The sequence below is a fragment of the Sus scrofa genome, chromosome 4 (assembly GCF_000003025.6).
Source record: "Sus scrofa isolate TJ Tabasco breed Duroc chromosome 4, Sscrofa11.1, whole genome shotgun sequence".
In the NCBI taxonomy this organism is placed as follows: Eukaryota; Metazoa; Chordata; class Mammalia; order Artiodactyla; family Suidae; genus Sus; species Sus scrofa.
In genome coordinates, this window is record NC_010446.5 from 89,051,594 (window position 1) to 89,069,813 (window position 18,220).

The 18,220-nt window shown below is 55.2% G+C and overlaps 5 non-coding genes across 5 annotated transcripts; 3 read left to right on the plus strand and 2 right to left on the minus strand.

Annotated features, from left to right (window-relative positions):
- Positions 6,635-6,705, minus strand: TRNAG-GCC. Its single transcript has one exon. It is a non-coding gene; the product is annotated as a tRNA-Gly (tRNA).
- Positions 8,394-8,476, minus strand: TRNAL-CAG. The gene has a single exon. It is a non-coding gene; the product is annotated as a tRNA-Leu (tRNA).
- Positions 9,047-9,118, plus strand: TRNAD-GUC. The gene has a single exon. It is a non-coding gene; the product is annotated as a tRNA-Asp (tRNA).
- On the plus strand, positions 9,684-9,755 carry TRNAG-UCC. The gene has a single exon. It is a non-coding gene; the product is annotated as a tRNA-Gly (tRNA).
- TRNAE-CUC lies at positions 10,084-10,155 on the plus strand. Its single transcript has one exon. It is a non-coding gene; the product is annotated as a tRNA-Glu (tRNA).

An 18,220-nucleotide genomic window follows, 5' to 3' on the forward strand; every position in this document is an offset into this window, starting at 1 on the left:
AGTGGGGGTGGGCGTGAAGCGCCTGCTGGAAGGTGGGAGGAAAAGTTCGACCGCGACCGCGGTGTCCCGGCGGAGCTTGGGCGGGGCAGCAACGGGAGGTGTGGGTCTTGCGGGGACCTGGCCGCGAGGGCCGCCGGGTGTGGGTTTTGCGGGGACCTGGCCGCGAGGGGCTCTGCAGAAGCCTGGGTGAAGCGGCGGTGGTGGCCCTTGCCCCGCCCCGCGCGGGATCTGGGTTAGGGCTGGGCATGGTGTAGGAGTGGGTCTGAGGGCCACGAGGGCGGCCAGGACCAGCGCCAGTGCGTCTTCCGGGCAGGATGTGTGAGACAGGGGCCCGGGGTACAGGGGAATCATGGCAGGTGGAGGAGCCCGTGCCCAGAGGCTGGGCGGAAGGGAGAGTGGCAAGCAGCGGGTGTGAGTGGGCTGTGGTGCCAGGGAGGTGGCGGGAGAAGACCCCCGTGGAGCGGCAGGAGAGCGGGCCAGACTGCTGTGTTGTGCGGCAACGTGCTCAGGCTAAACGGGAGTGAGGCTGTGGGGAGGGGAGAGGTAGGAAGCAGGGCAGGGCAGGGCAGAAACAGAGTTGGAGACAGGGGCTAGGCACCCTGCACATGAGGTGGGCGATCCCACTGCCCCAGAGACATATATAACCTCTCTCATCAGCAGCAACCACCATCACTTCTCATCTGGCTGTGTGTGGGTGCGTGCGCACACACGCACGCGCGCGCGTGTGTGTGTGTGTGTGTGTGCGCGTGCGTGCGCGCGAGCTTGTGGAGCCGTGGGACTGGTGGTGAGATTTGAAGAGTGCAAAGGAGAGCTCCCATAGGAACCAGCACTTGCACTCGTGAATATAGAGCCCAAAAGGATGAACCCTCTAATTCGAAAAGCTATATCCCCTCCCTCCCATGTTGGTATAGCCGCGTTGCCTGCCACAGCGAAAACATTGACAAAAACCCAAGCGCCCAACAATAGACAGTTGGCTGAAGAAGACAGAACGTGGAGTTCCCATTGTGGCTCAGCGGTTAAGGAACCTGACCGGTATCCTGAGGACACAGGTTTGATCCCCTGGCCTCGCTCAACAGGTCAAGGATCCGGTGTTGCCATGAGGTATGGCGTCGGTCGAAGACGTGGCTCGGACCCAGCGTGGCCGTGGCCGTGGCCGTGGTGTAGGCCGGCAGCTACAGTTCCGATTCGACCCCTAGCCCGGGCGTCTCCTTGTGCCAAGGGTACAGCCCTAAAAGTCCCCAAAGAAAAGAGGAAGAAGAGGAGGAAGAAGAAGAAGATGAGGAAGAGGAAGAGGAAGAAGAGGAGGAAGAAGAAGAAGACGAAGACGAAGACGAAGAAGAAGATGATGATGATGATGAGATAAAATAGATCTGCACTATGGAATCGTACTCTGCCGTGGAAAAGAATGGAGGAGTTCGTGTCATGGCTCCGTGGGATAAGGACCCGATGTTGTCTCTGTGAGGATGCGGGTTTGATCCCTGGCCTCGCTCAGTGGGTCAAGAACCGTGGCGTTGCCGCAAACTGTACAACAGGTCCCAGAGGCAGCTCGTGTCTGGCATTGCCCTGGCTGTGGTGTAGGTTGGAGCTGCAGCTTCAGTTCGAGCCCTGGCCCTACATAGGGGCTGATTGAAAAAAATAGAAAACAAAGAAAGAAAGGGAAGAAGGAAGAACGAAAAATGGAGAGAAGGAAGGAAGAAAGGCAGGAAGGAAAAAAGGAAGAGTGGAGAATGGAAGGGAGGGAGGGAGGGAGGGAACGGGAAGGAAGGAAGGAAGGAAGATGGAAAGGAAGAAAGAGAAGGAAGGCAAGAGAGAGTGGGATGGAGGGAGGAAGAATGGTGGGGCAGGGGGAATGGCAGGAAGGAAAGAGGCAGGAGGGAAGAAAGCAAGGAACGCAGTCAAAGGACCTCCGTCATGGGATCCAGAAAGGCCCGCTCCCAGGTATATATCGAGAAAAGTTGACAACTCTCATGTGAGAAGATCAGCTGTTCCCCAGTGTTCAGAGGAGCACTATTTACATGAGCCATGGTGTGGACAAATGCCAAGTACCCATCCACAGACAACTGGCTTCAGAAGTTGTGCTGTGTGTGTGTGTGTGTGTGTGTGTGTGTGTGTACACACACACACACATATACAACATATATATATATATATATATATATATATGTATATGTCCTGTGGCGTGTTACTCAGCCGTAAAAAAAAAAAAGAACAAAGTATACAACAGTAGGGAGGCACGTCAGAAAACTCAGTATAGAACTACCACATGACCCAGCGATCCCACTCCTGGGCATCTATCCAGGCAAAGCGTTCATTGAAAACGATACGTGCACGCCCTGTGTTCCTTGCAGCACCGTTCGCAACAGCCGAGACTCGGAAACAAGCTCAATGTCCAACGCCAGATGAATGGAGTAAGAAGATGTGGTACCAGCAATTCGACAAACAAAAGAAATAAAAGGCATCCATATAGGAAGAGAAGAGATAAAACTGCCACTGTATATGCAGATGACATGATACTATACATAGAAAACCCTAAGGACTCAACCCAAAAACTACTTGAACTGATTAATAAATTCAGCAAAGTAGCAGGATATAAGATTAACATTCGGAAGTCAGTTGCATTTCTGTATACCAGCAATGAAATATTAGAAAAGGAATACAAAAATACGATACCTTTTAAAATTGCACCCCACAAAATCAAATACCTCGGAATACACCTGACCAAGGAGGTAAAGGACCTATGTGCCGAGAACTATAAAACTTTAATCAAAGAAATCAAAGAAGATGTAAAGAAATGGAAAGATATTCCATGTTCCTGGATTGGGAAAATCAATATTGTAAAAATGGCCATACTACCCAAAGCAATCTACAGATTCAATGCAATCCCTATCAAATTACCCAGGACATTTTTCACAGAACTAGAACAAACAATCCAAACATTTATATGGAACCACAAAAGACCCAGAATCGCCAAAGCAATCCTGAGAAACAAAAACCAAGCAGGAGGCATAACTCTCCCAGACTTCAAGAAATACTACAAAGCCACAGTCATCAAAACAGTGTGGTACTGGTATCAAAACAGACAGACAGACCAATGGAAGAGAATAGAGAATCCGGAAATAAACCCTGACACCTATGGTCAATTAATCTTTGACAAGGGAGGCAAGAACATAAAATGGGAAAAAGAAAGTCTATTCAGCAAGCATTGCTGGGAAACCTGGACAGCTGCATGCAAAGCAATGAAACTAGAACACACCCTCACACCATGCACACAAATAAACTCCAAATGGCTGAAAGACTTAAGTATACGACAGGACACCATCAAACTCCTAGAAGAAAACACAGGCAAAACACTCTCTGACATCAACGTCATGAATATTTTCTCAGGTCAGTCTCCCAAAACAATAGAAATTAGAGCAAAAATAAACCCATGGGACCTCATCAAACTGAAAAGCTTTTGCACAGCAAAGGAAACCAAAAAGAAAACAAGAAGACAACTTACAGAATGGGAGAAAATAGGTTCAAATGATGCAACCGACAAGGGCTTAATCTCTAGAATATAAAAGCAACTTATACAACCCAACAGCAAAAAAACCAATCAGTCAATGGAAAAATGGGCAAAAGACCTGAATAGACATTTCTCCAAAGAAGTTATACAGATGGCCAACAAACACATGAAAAAATGCTCAACATCGCTGATTATAAGAGAAATGCAAATCAAAACTACCATGAGATACCACCTCACACCAGTCAGAATGGCCATCATTAATAAATCCACAAATAACAAGTGCTGGAGGGGCTGTGGAGAAAAGGGAACCCTCCTGCACTGCTGGTGGGAATGTAAACTGGTACAGCCACTATGGAGAACAGTTTGGAGATACCTTAGAAATCTATACATAGAACTTCCATATGACCCCGCAATCCCACTCTTGGGCATCTATCCGGACAAAACTCTACTTAAAAGAGACACGGGCACCCGCATGTTCATTGCAGCACTATTCACAATAGCCAGGACGTGGAAACAACCCAAATGTCCATCGACCGATGATTGGATTCGGAAGAGGTGGTATATATACACAATGGAATACTACTCAGCCATAAAAAAGAATGACATAATGCCATTTGCAGCAGCATGGATGGAACTAGAGACTCTCATACTGGGTGAAATGAGCCAGAAAGACAAAGACAAATACCATATGATATCACTTATAACTGGAATCTAAGATCCAGCACAAATGAACATCTCCTCAGAAAAGAAAATCATGGACTTGGAGAAGAGACTTGTGGCTGCCTGATGGGAGGGGGAGGGAGTGGGAGGGATCGGGAGCTTGGGCTTATCAGACACAACTTAGAATAGATTTACAAGGAGATCCTGCTGAATAGCATTGAGAACTTTGTCTAGATACTCGTGTTGCAACAGAAGAAAGGGTGGGGGGGAAATGTAATTGTAATGTATACATGTGAGGATAACCTGACCCCCTTGCTGTACAGTGGGAAAATATAAAAAAATATGAAAAAAAAAGAAGATGTGGTACATGTGCACAATGGAATACGACTCAGCCACAGAGGAGAACAACATAATGCCATTTGCAGCAACATGGACGGAACTTGAGACTCTCAGGCGAAGTGAAGGAAGTCAGAGGGAGAAAGACAAATACCACATGATACGGTATGTGTCTCGTATCTGGAACCTAAGAGACGGCACAGATGAACCTGTCCACAGAGAAGAAACAAACGCGAGGACGTGGAGAAGAGGCTTGTGGTTGCCAGGAGGGAGGGGGAGGCACTGGCCGTTGGAGGTCAGTAGATGCAGGCGACTGCATTTGGAACGGAGAAGCAATGAGATTCTGCTGTATAGCACGGGAAACTCTATCTGATCACTTGCGATGGAACACGATGGAGGCTCAACGTGGGGAAGAAAAAAGAATGCAGATGGATGTGTGGCTGGGTCACTTTGCTGGGCAGCGGAAACTGACAGAACATTGGGAGTCAACTGTAAGGAAAAAAAGGTTTAAAAAAGAATGAAGTAGTGCCCTTTGCAGCGACGCGGGTGGACCTAGGGGTATTAACACTTACTGGAGTAAGTCAGATGGAGAAGCACTGATACATGTGGAATCTAAAGAAATAACACAAAGAACTCTATGGGCAAAACAGAAACAGACTCGTAGATGTAGAAAACAATCTTACGGTTACCCAGGGGAAAGGGCAGGGTGGGGGGACAAATTAGGAGTTTGGGAGAACAGACGCAAACGGCTATGTATAAAAGAGATAAGCAACACGTGTTTACTGAGTGGCACAGGGAACATCATCCAATATCCTGCAATGACCTATACCGGAAAATCACCCGAAGAGAACGCTGTACCCATTAAACCAAATCACCGCGGCCGTACCCCTGACACAAACACAATACGGTACATCAGCTGTACTCCAGCAATGACCCGAACTACTACGAAGAGAAAGAATGAGGGAAAAGAGAGAGAGAACGAAAGAAGGAAGGAACCAGAGGAAGAAGGCAGGAGGGAAGGAAAGAAAGAGCGGAAGAGTGGAATGGAGGTAGGAAGCATGGAGGGTGGAATGGAGGTAGGAAGCATGGAGGGGGGAAAAGGTAGGAAGAGAGGAAGAAGGAAGGAGTTCAAAGGAGAGCTAGGATATGATCCAGCAGGCGACCCCACCGCCCACCCCCGGCCTCAGGGTATATACCCAGAAGAGATGAAAACTCCTAAAGGGAACAGGTGGATGCACCCCAGTGTTCACAGGAGTGCTCTTTAAGAGAGCGTCATGACGTGGACGATTCCCAGGGACCCATCCACAGACGATTGGCTTAAGAGGGTGTGATACTATATATCATGTTATATTACATACATAACATCCATGCTATATACAGACACACGCATACTACTATGGAATACCCTTTAGCCATAAAAGAGAGAAGGACCTCGTGCCATCTGCAGCGACATGGATCGACCAAGAGGCTACTACCCACAGTGAACTACGTCAGCTGGAGAAGGACAAAGAATACATGTGGAATCTAAAAATTAATACAAATAACTCTCCGTGCAAAATGGAAACCGTCACCGGTGTAGAAAACAAACATATGGTTACCCAAGGGCAGAGTATGGGGGCGGGGGTGGGCAATTAGGAGTTGGGGCTAAGAGATCGGAAGGAAGAAAGAGCATGCCCAAAGTCGATAAGCAACAAGGATTTACTGTATAGCATGGGGGAGGGACTCGAGTCACACACAATGATCACCTATAATGGAGATCTCTCTCGCTCTCTCGCTCTCGCTCTCGCTCTCTCTTTGGATAGACAGACAGACACACAGACAGACAGAGAGTCAGCCAGCCAGCCAGCCAGCCAGCCGGATGGGTATGAGTCACTCTGGCGAACACCTGAAGCGAACGGGGTATGGCAAAGCCAGTACGCTTTTCTTAAAATTAAACAGCAAAGAGAGAGGCCAATGGGACAAATGCGAGGGCGGGGTCCTTGACAAGGTGGGATTTGCTTGCAAGAGCAGGGGGTGTGTCGAGGGTGGAGGCGGAGGTGGGGCGGTGGGCTGCTGGTGAGGAAGCAAGAGCTGTGGTGGGACCGGGAGGTGCCGGGAGAGCGAGGGCTCTGCTCCAAAAGAGGACCGAGCTGTTGCATGGGCCGGGAATCGAACCCGGGCCTCCCGCGTGGCAGGCGAGAATTCTACCACTGAACCACCCATGCACCGGTGGCCGCTGCCGCCCGACGTTGCCCCAGCGGGGCTGGCCACCAACCGCCGGGCAGCGGTTCCTGCTCGCCCGCGGGCTCCTGCTCCCTTTGAGCCGAAGGCGGACGCCTGTGGCCTGCAAGAGGGGCTCCGGGCCCCGCGGAGGGCCCCAGGGCGCGGCGCTGTCCGGAGGCCTGGAGGCAGGGACGGAGGGTCGGAGGGTCGGAGGGTCGGAGGGTCGGAGGGTCGGCGGGGCGGAGGGTCGGCGGGGCGGAGGCCCACCCGGCCCATTTTGCGCCTTCTCTGCCGTCCAGGGCCGCCGCAAGAGCGTCGGCATCGCCAGAAGCAGCCACGAGCCGAAGCAGGCTGGCGCGCGCCCGAATCCCAGCCAGGGCAGGCGATGCGCGCCCGCTGCGGCTGAGCGCCTATGTTCCCCTCAGCCACCGCTGCCCCCCACCCCCACCCCGCCCCCCGCCCCCGACGCCGAGTCCCTCCGGCGGCCGGCTTTCTGGCTGGTGTGGAGCGGGCGGGCGGGCATCGGAGCTCGGGCTGTGCGGGGACGGCGAGCGTGAGAGATGGACCTGCCGGGTCTGCCAAGGGTGTCGGAGCCTCGCTCCGAAGAAGCGCTCGGGCCGGCCAGCGCTCTGCGGAGGGGTCCGGCTCGGGTGCGTTGGTCGTGAGGCGCAGGCACTCGGACTGCGGGCGGGGAGGGGCGGGGGGATGGCGGACAGTCGGGTGAGGGAGGGCGCCGGGGGTGGTTGGGTCCGGCCGGGGCAGCGGCTTCCCGCGCGTGAACGTGCGCTGTGGCGCGCAGGTGGGTGGCGGGCGGCGGCCGGGGGCCCGACGTCTGCGGGTGGGTGCCGGGCATCCCAGGGCCGTGGCAGGGACTCACGCGCCAGGCCTGCGTCCAGGGAGGGCCCCGTACCGGCGGGCGAGCAGGAAGGCTGGGCTGCACGTGTCCCCGGAGGCAGGCCGCGGTGGCCAGTGGGCGGGGAAGGCCCCGAGGCGAGAAAGCGCCGCGCGCGGGCACGCACCCCACGCAGACCCGCCACCTCAGTGTGGGTGTGGAGGGCAGGGAATGTGCAGGCGGGCGGGCCGGCCGGCTTGGCGGCAAGGACGGGATGTTGGACGGGAGCGAGAGCGGCTGGCGGCAGAAGCGGAGGAAAGGCTGGGAGGGCGAGCCGCGGGCAGCAGTCCGCGGGCAGCAGTGCGAGGGCGAAGCGTGGAGGGCTTTCCCCACGCGGCCGGTCTGCGTGGGGCGGTGGGGGCGGGGTGGGGCGGAGCGGCGGGCCGGCCGGAGCCGGGGCCGGAGCCGGAGCCCGAGCCGGAGCCGGAGTGAGGAAGGAAAAACAGCCATCGCAAGCAGGTGAGGAAAGATGGGCTGCGAAGGGCCGAAGCTTGCTGGTGTAGGTGCAGGTAGGACGCGGGCGGCGGGGGCGTGTGGGTGTGTGTGGGAGCTGTGCGTCCGGGGAGGGCGCGTGTCCGCAGCAAAGCCAGTGGCCGGGGCGTTCCTCCTGGGCCATTTCTGTCGGGCCCGCGGGCTGTGGAGGGAGAGGCTTGGGTGTCGGGGGCCGGAGTTTGCAGAGGCCAAGCAAGAGTGCCAGGCGGGAAGGGACTGCAAGGCGGCAAGGGGCTGTGGCTCTACGCGGGGTGGGGTCCCGGGGAGGGGTGGGGACGTGGTTGGGCGGGGGGCAAAAGGCTGGCTTGTCAGGAGTGGGATTCGAACCCACGCCTCCAGGGGAGACTGCGACCTGAACGCAGCGCCTTAGACCGCTCGGCCATCCTGACGGCGGGCCGGAGCGCGTCGCCGCTCGGCTGGCTGCGACCCGACGCGCCGCCAAGTGCGGCGCCCTTGGGCGGACGCGGTGCTCCGCGCCGGGCGGGCGTCTGGGTGAGCGGGGGCCGGGCGCACGCCGGCCGTCGTGGAGCAAAGCTTTCGCCGCCGCGGTCGCCCTGTCGCGCAGCCCTGGCCCCGCACCCAGCCGGCCTCTGGCGGCGGCCCCCGCCCGCGCCTCTGCCCTCGCCCGGGCCGTGACGTGGCGAGGCGCGCGCCCGCCGCCACCTCGCAGCCCGGCTTGCCCTCTCGGGCCCACGGTGGGGGCACCAGGCAGCGCTCACCGGGAGTTTGCAGCGCCAGGTAGGGGCGGGGGTGGGGTGAGGGTGGGGCCGCGGGCCGCGGTCCGGGTCGCGGTCTGCTTCTTTGGAGGACGCGGGGTGCTTTGGCGTCGGGGCGGGGCGCGGGCACGTGCTGGCGGCCCCATGGTGGGCCGCGGGCCGAGGGCCGCGGGCAGGGGTAGGCGTCGGCAGGCAGCCGGAGAGGGGCCGGGTGGCCGGGCGGTGGCCGGGCGGTGGCCGCCGTCCTCGTTAGTATAGTGGTGAGTATCCCCGCCTGTCACGCGGGAGACCGGGGTTCGATTCCCCGACGGGGAGGCAACACGCCCTTTTTGGTGGCTGGCGCCGCTCGCTGGCCAGCCGCCTGGCCCCAAGGGCCCTTCGTCTCCTCATCCCCGCCTCCAGGCAGGCGCAGGGCGCCTGGGCGTGCCCGACCTGCCACCCTCGACCCCTTCCAGCCCTTGCCGTCCACCCCTCGCCCCGGCCGAGCGAGGGCCTCCTCTCGCCCCGGCCAGCGCCCGGCGACCTTGCGGCCCGCCCAAAGTGCCTGCCGCACCGGAGGCCCCTTGCGACGCCACGCTCGGCTGCCCGGCTGCCCAGCTGCCCGGCAGGCGGGCCCGGTGGGAAGCCGACGAGTCCCTTTCCCTGTGGGTTCGGGACGCGGGTGGCCTGGAGCTGGGAGCTGAGGCGCGCGGCGTGGAGCCCAGGGCCTCGGGGCGGCAGGGGAGCGAGGACGCCCCCGAGCGGCGGTGGGGCCGGTGGACGAGGGCCACGGCCTGGGGCTGGCGCCGGTGGGCGGCCGCTGGTGGCCAGGGCGTCGGGGCGCCGGGAATGCGCTTGGGCGAGCCCGGGCACGGCGTCCGGGCCCGACCCGGGCTGTGCAGCGTTGGTGGTATAGTGGTGAGCATAGCTGCCTTCCAAGCAGTTGACCCGGGTTCGATTCCCGGCCAACGCAGCGGGCCGTCTTTTGTTTTGTTTAGTCTGGGGGATTTTTGCCGAGCTCCGCGGGGCTCCGGCCCGGCCCCTGTGTGGGAGAGCTGGGAAGAGGGCGCACGGTGCCCGCCCCCAGGCCCGTGGCTTTTGGCGTGTGTGCGTGTGCGAGACGGAGGCGAGCGCGCGGCGTCTCTCCTAGCGAGCAGGGAGAGCGCTAGGCCACCGTGGATCGCCAGGTGCGGCGGGCGGCCCGACCTGGCAAGGCCGGGCCTTGGCAGCAAGGCGGCGCCAAGCGGGTGGCAGGGAGGTGCTGGGTCCAGCAGGGCCAGGCCAGGCGCCGAGCCCGACGCTCCCTGGTGGTCTAGTGGTTAGGATTCGGCGCTCTCACCGCCGCGGCCCGGGTTCGATTCCCGGTCAGGGAAGCCTTTCTTCTTCCACTCCGCCGGCCAACTTGCCGCAAAGCGCGCTGCCTCCACAAGCGCCCCTTTTAGCCCACGCGCGTCCCCCTCGCCGGGCAGCCACCCGGCCCCGTCCACCTCCAGCCCAAGCCGCGCCAGGCACCCTCCACCCACCCGGCCAAGCCTTTTGGCCTCCAGACGTTCGTCCACTCGAGGCCCACTCGACGCCTCGGGCGTCCGTCCTCCTCCGCCGCTGGAAGCTTGCCTCAGCCCCCAACACCAGCGGCCCGGGCAGCCCCTCTGCCCACCACCGGCCGCCCACGGGCGGGCAGCTTCCACCGTGCCTGGACTCGTTGGCAGCACTGCGCGGGTCCCGACCGCCCCCGCCGCCGCGTGCGCCGCCGCGAGGCCCCTCTTCCTTCCCTCGTGAGCTGCGGGTGCGGGTGTCGCTGGGAGCGCTGGTCCTGATGGGGCTTGGTGCTGGTGCTCGTTCGGATGCCTGTGCTGAGCGGCTGCTGCTCCTGCGATGGCGGCTGCTCCCTTTGCCCTCGCTGCTGCCACCACCACCGCCGCGGCCGCCGCGGCCGCCGCCGCCGCCGCGGCCGCCGCCCCGGCGGCAGAGGCTGCTGGCGTGGAAGTGGTGCTGCCGGTGTTGCTGGCTTGTGGAGCTGGTGCTGGCGCTGCTGTCTCTGTTAGAGGTGGTGGTGCTGGTCCTTACTGGTGCCGGTGGTGGTGCCGGTGGGTGGTGGCGGCAGAGGTGGTTGCGCTGGCGCAAGGCGCTAGTGAGGCGTTCACGCTGGCAAGTCAGCCAAGGGGAGGGACACACAGTTTCTTATCTGGCCCCCCTTGCCAGCAACCTGCTGCAGCCTGTTTAGGTCTTGGGCGGGCTTCGCCTTCCGTGGACTGCTCATTTGGTCTCAAGCTCCTGGTGGTCTTGGGCAGGGTAGGGGAGCTAGAGCCAGACAAACCATGCCGGGTGGTGGAGATGGGACCATGAGTGTGGACACTCATGCGTGCCTGGAGACACACACACACACACACACACACACACACACACACACACGGTAGTGGAGGTAAGAGAGCGGGCTGATTCGGGAGGCCAGTCAGGAATCCTTAGCCCAGTAGGCGGGAGCAGGTGGAAGCAGACGCCTGAAAGGGTGGACTACCAGCCCCAGCCAACACTGTAGTCTAATTACATTACCATGCTCTCAGTCCTATCACAGAGAGGCAAGAATGTTACCTTGAGAATACCTCCCTCCCTCCCACAACACACACACACACACACACACACACACACACACACACACACACACCCCTCTCCCTAGACATGACGTCTAACATGACCCCATTCTTGCCCAGCCACCTAGCTACCCAGAGTCCATTCCACCTCTCTCTGCAACCTATCTTCGTGGTCCCCCTTGGATACTCCCCCAAGGTAAATGGCAGACACCAGTCTGCTTTCAGCCTCTGTCAGTGGAGGTTTTCATGCCCGTTGGCATGTTTCTGCCTTAGGAGGCAAAGTGGACTGCCGGTGAATGGCACCAACCTGAGGCGGCGGTGGCGGCGGCGGCGGCAGAGATGGCACGGTGGCGGCAGAGGTGGCACGGTGGCGGCGGTACACGAGATGGGTTTTGACAAAGCGGGACCCCCCATGGAAAGGAGCCCCTGTGGGCAGAGGGGTGCTTCCCATCACCACAGGAGGTTACCTCAAGCCCTTCGCCGGTGCGTTGGGAGTGAGCGTGGGTGGGTGACAGGGCAGGACGAAGGTGTCTGTGGCCGTGGTTGGTGGCCGCCCCGTGCAAGTTTGGGAACAGAGTAAAACGACCCCGTAGAGTGGGGGTGGGCGTGAAGCGCCTGCTGGAAGGTGGGAGGAAAAGTTCGACCGCGACCGCGGTGTCCCGGCGGAGCTTGGGCGGGGCAGCAACGGGAGGTGTGGGTCTTGCGGGGACCTGGCCGCGAGGGCCGCCGGGTCACTCAGGCAGGGGCTCTGCAGAAGCCTGGGTGAAGCGGCGGTGGTGGCCCTTGCCCCGCCCCGCGCGGGATCTGGGTTAGGGCTGGGCATGGTGTAGGAGTGGGTCTGAGGGCCACGAGGGCGGCCAGGACCAGCGCCAGTGCGTCTTCCGGGCAGGATGTGTGAGACAGGGGCCCGGGGTACAGGGGAATCATGGCAGGTGGAGGAGCCCGTGCCCAGAGGCTGGGCGGAAGGGAGAGTGGCAAGCAGCGGGTGTGAGTGGGCTGTGGTGCCAGGGAGGTGGCGGGAGAAGACCCCCGTGGAGCGGCAGGAGAGCGGGCCAGACTGCTGTGTTGTGCGGCAACGTGCTCAGGCTAAACGGGAGTGAGGCTGTGGGGAGGGGAGAGGTAGGAAGCAGGGCAGGGCAGGGCAGAAACAGAGTTGGAGACAGGGGCTAGGCACCCTGCACATGAGGTGGGCGATCCCACTGCCCCAGAGACATATATAACCTCTCTCATCAGCAGCAACCACCATCACTTCTCATCTGGCTGTGTGTGGGTGCGTGCGCACACACGCACGCGCGCGCGTGTGTGTGTGTGTGTGTGCGCGTGCGTGCGCGCGAGCTTGTGGAGCCGTGGGACTGGTGGTGAGATTTGAAGAGTGCAAAGGAGAGCTCCCATAGGAACCAGCACTTGCACTCGTGAATATAGAGCCCAAAAGGATGAACCCTCTAATTCGAAAAGCTATATCCCCTCCCTCCCATGTTGGTATAGCCGCGTTGCCTGCCACAGCGAAAACATTGACAAAAACCCAAGCGCCCAACAATAGACAGTTGGCTGAAGAAGACAGAACGTGGAGTTCCCATTGTGGCTCAGCGGTTAAGGAACCTGACCGGTATCCTGAGGACACAGGTTTGATCCCCTGGCCTCGCTCAACAGGTCAAGGATCCGGTGTTGCCATGAGGTATGGCGTCGGTCGAAGACGTGGCTCGGACCCAGCGTGGCCGTGGCCTTGGCCGTGGCCGTGGTGTAGGCCGGCAGCTACAGTTCCGATTCGACCCCTAGCCCGGGCGTCTCCTTGTGCCAAGGGTACAGCCCTAAAAGTCCCCAAAGAAAAGAGGAAGAAGAGGAGGAAGAAGAAGAAGATGAGGAAGAGGAAGAGGAAGAAGAGGAGGAAGAAGAAGAAGACGAAGATGAAGACGAAGACGAAGAAGACGAAGAAGAAGATGATGATGATGATGAGATAAAATAGATCTGCACTATGGAATCGTACTCTGCCGTGGAAAAGAATGGAGGAGTTCGTGTCATGGCTCCGTGGGATAAGGACCCGATGTTGTCTCTGTGAGGATGCGGGTTTGATCCCTGGCCTCGCTCAGTGGGTCAAGAACCGTGGCGTTGCCGCAAACTGTACAACAGGTCCCAGAGGCAGCTCGTGTCTGGCATTGCCCTGGCTGTGGTGTAGGTTGGAGCTGCAGCTTCAGTTCGAGCCCTGGCCCTACATAGGGGCTGATTGAAAAAAATAGAAAACAAAGAAAGAAAGGGAAGAAGGAAGAACGAAAAATGGAGAGAAGGAAGGAAGAAAGGCAGGAAGGAAAAAAGGAAGAGTGGAGAATGGAAGGGAGGGAGGGAGGGAGGGAACGGGAAGGAAGGAAGGAAGGAAGATGGAAAGGAAGAAAGAGAAGGAAGGCAAGAGAGAGTGGGATGGAGGGAGGAAGAATGGTGGGGCAGGGGGAATGGCAGGAAGGAAAGAGGCAGGAGGGAAGAAAGCAAGGAACGCAGTCAAAGGACCTCCGTCATGGGATCCAGAAAGGCCCGCTCCCAGGTATATATCGAGAAAAGTTGACAACTCTCATGTGAGAAGATCAGCTGTTCCCCAGTGTTCAGAGGAGCACTATTTACATGAGCCATGGTGTGGACAAATGCCAAGTACCCATCCACAGACAACTGGCTTCAGAAGTTGTGCTGTGTGTGTGTGTGTGTGTGTGTGTGTGTGTGTACACACACACACATATACACATATATGTATATATATATATATGTATATGTCCTGTGGCGTGTTACTCAGCCGTAAAAAAAAAAAAGAACAAAGTATACAACAGTAGGGAGGCACGTCAGAAAACTCAGTATAGAACTACCACATGACCCAGCGATCCCACTCCTGGGCATCTATCCAGGCAAAGCGTTCATTGAAAACGATACGTGCACGCCCTGTGTTCCTTGCAGCACCGTTCGCAACAGCCGAGACTCGGAAACAAGCTCAATGTCCAACGCCAGATGAATGGAGTAAGAAGATGTGGTACCAGCAATTCGACAAACAAAAGAAATAAAAGGCATCCATATAGGAAGAGAAGAGATAAAACTGCCACTGTATATGCAGATGACATGATACTATACATAGAAAACCCTAAGGACTCAACCCAAAAACTACTTGAACTGATTAATAAATTCAGCAAAGTAGCAGGATATAAGATTAACATTCGGAAGTCAGTTGCATTTCTGTATACCAGCAATGAAATATTAGAAAAGGAATACAAAAATACGATACCTTTTAAAATTGCACCCCACAAAATCAAATACCTCGGAATACACCTGACCAAGGAGGTAAAGGACCTATGTGCCGAGAACTATAAAACTTTAATCAAAGAAATCAAAGAAGATGTAAAGAAATGGAAAGATATTCCATGTTCCTGGATTGGGAAAATCAATATTGTAAAAATGGCCATACTACCCAAAGCAATCTACAGATTCAATGCAATCCCTATCAAATTACCCAGGACATTTTTCACAGAACTAGAACAAACAATCCAAACATTTATATGGAACCACAAAAGACCCAGAATCGCCAAAGCAATCCTGAGAAACAAAACCAAGCAGGAGGCATAACTCTCCCAGACTTCAAGAAATACTACAAAGCCACAGTCATCAAAACAGTGTGGTACTGGTATCAAAACAGACAGACAGACCAATGGAAGAGAATAGAGAATCCGGAAATAAACCCTGACACCTATGGTCAATTAATCTTTGACAAGGGAGGCAAGAACATAAAATGGGAAAAAGAAAGTCTATTCAGCAAGCATTGCTGGGAAACCTGGACAGCTGCATGCAAAGCAATGAAACTAGAACACACCCTCACACCATGCACACAAATAAACTCCAAATGGCTGAAAGACTTAAGTATACGACAGGACACCATCAAACTCCTAGAAGAAAACACAGGCAAAACACTCTCTGACATCAACGTCATGAATATTTTCTCAGGTCAGTCTCCCAAAACAATAGAAATTAGAGCAAAAATAAACCCATGGGACCTCATCAAACTGAAAAGCTTTTGCACAGCAAAGGAAACCAAAAAGAAAACAAGAAGACAACTTACAGAATGGGAGAAAATAGGTTCAAATGATGCAACCGACAAGGGCTTAATCTCTAGAATATAAAAGCAACTTATACAACCCAACAGCAAAAAAACCAATCAGTCAATGGAAAAATGGGCAAAAGACCTGAATAGACATTTCTCCAAAGAAGTTATACAGATGGCCAACAAACACATGAAAAAATGCTCAACATCGCTGATTATAAGAGAAATGCAAATCAAAACTACCATGAGATACCACCTCACACCAGTCAGAATGGCCATCATTAATAAATCCACAAATAACAAGTGCTGGAGGGGCTGTGGAGAAAAGGGAACCCTCCTGCACTGCTGGTGGGAATGTAAACTGGTACAGCCACTATGGAGAACAGTTTGGAGATACCTTAGAAATCTATACATAGAACTTCCATATGACCCCGCAATCCCACTCTTGGGCATCTATCCGGACAAAACTCTACTTAAAAGAGACACGGGCACCCGCATGTTCATTGCAGCACTATTCACAATAGCCAGGACGTGGAAACAACCCAAATGTCCATCGACCGATGATTGGATTCGGAAGAGGTGGTATATATACACAATGGAATACTACTCAGCCATAAAAAAGAATGACATAATGCCATTTGCAGCAGCATGGATGGAACTAGAGACTCTCATACTGGGTGAAATGAGCCAGAAAGACAAAGACAAATACCATATGATATCACTTATAACTGGAATCTAAGATCCAGCACAAATGAACATCTCCTCAGAAAAGAAAATCATGGACTTGGAGAAGAGACTTGTGGCTGCCTGATGGGAGGGGGAGGGAGTGGGAGGGATCGGGAGCTTGGGCTTATCAGACACAACTTAGAATAGATTTACAAGGAGATCCTGCTGAATAGCATTGAGAACTTTGTCTAGATACTCGTGTTGCAACAGAAGAAAGGGTGGGGGGGAAATGTAATTGTAATGTATACATGTGAGGATAACCTGACCCCCTTGCTGTACAGTGGGAAAATAAAAAAAATATGAAAAAAAAAGAAGATGTGGTACATGTGCACAATGGAATACGACTCAGCCACAGAGGAGAACAACATAATGCCATTTGCAGCAACATGGACGGAACTTGAGACTCTCAGGCGAAGTGAAGGAAGTCAGAGGGAGAAAGACAAATACCACATGATACGGTATGTGTCTCGTATCTGGAACCTAAGAGACGGCACAGATGAACCTGTCCACAGAGAAGAAACAAACGCGAGGACGTGGAGAAGAGGCTTGTGGTTGCCAGGAGGGAGGGGGAGGCACTGGCCGTTGGAGGTCAGTAGATGCAGGCGACTGCATTTGGAACGGAGAAGCAATGAGATTCTGCTGTATAGCACGGGAAACTCTATCTGATCACTTGCGATGGAACACGATGGAGGCTCAACGTGGGGAAGAAAAAAGAATGCAGATGGATGTGTGGCTGGGTCACTTTGCTGGGCAGCGGAAACTGACAGAACATTGGGAGTCAACTGTAAGGAAAAAAAGGTTTAAAAAAGAATGAAGTAGTGCCCTTTGCAGCGACGCGGGTGGACCTAGGGGTATTAACACTTACTGGAGTAAGTCAGATGGAGAAGCACTGATACATGTGGAATCTAAAGAAATAACACAAAGAACTCTATGGGCAAAACAGAAACAGACTCGTAGATGTAGAAAACAATCTTACGGTTACCCAGGGGAAAGGGCAGGGTGGGGGGACAAATTAGGAGTTTGGGAGAACAGACGCAAACGGCTATGTATAAAAGAGATAAGCAACACGTGTTTACTGAGTGGCACAGGGAACATCATCCAATATCCTGCAATGACCTATACCGGAAAATCACCCGAAGAGAACGCTGTACCCATTAAACCAAATCACCGCGGCCGTACCCCTGACACAAACACAATACGGTACATCAGCTGTACTCCAGCAATGACCCGAACTACTACGAAGAGAAAGAATGAGGGAAAAGAGAGAGAGAACGAAAGAAGGAAGGAACCAGAGGAAGAAGGCAGGAGGGAAGGAAAGAAAGAGCGGAAGAGTGGAATGGAGGTAGGAAGCATGGAGGGTGGAATGGAGGTAGGAAGCATGGAGGGGGGAAAAGGTAGGAAGAGAGGAAGAAGGAAGGAGTTCAAAGGAGAGCTAGGATATGATCCAGCAGGCGACCCCACCGCCCACCCCCGGCCTCAGGGTATATACCCAGAAGAGATGAAAACTCCTAAAGGGAACAGGTGGATGCACCCCAGTGTTCACAGGAGTGCTCTTTAAGAGAGCGTCATGACGTGGACGATTCCCAGGGACCCATCCACAGACGATTGGCTTAAGAGGGTGTGATACTATATATCATGTTATATTACATACATAACATCCATGCTATATACAGACACACGCATACTACTATGGAATACCCTTTAGCCATAAAAGAGAGAAGGACCTCGTGCCATCTGCAGCGACATGGATCGACCAAGAGGCTACTACCCACAGTGAACTACGTCAGCTGGAGAAGGACAAAGAATACATGTGGAATCTAAAAATTAATACAAATAACTCTCCGTGCAAAATGGAAACCGTCACCGGTGTAGAAAACAAACATATGGTTACCCAAGGGCAGAGTATGGGGGCGGGGGTGGGCAATTAGGAGTTGGGGCTAAGAGATCGGAAGGAAGAAAGAGCATGCCCAAAGTCGATAAGCAACAAGGATTTACTGTATAGCATGGGGGAGGGACTCGAGTCACACACAATGATCACCTATAATGGAGATCTCTCTC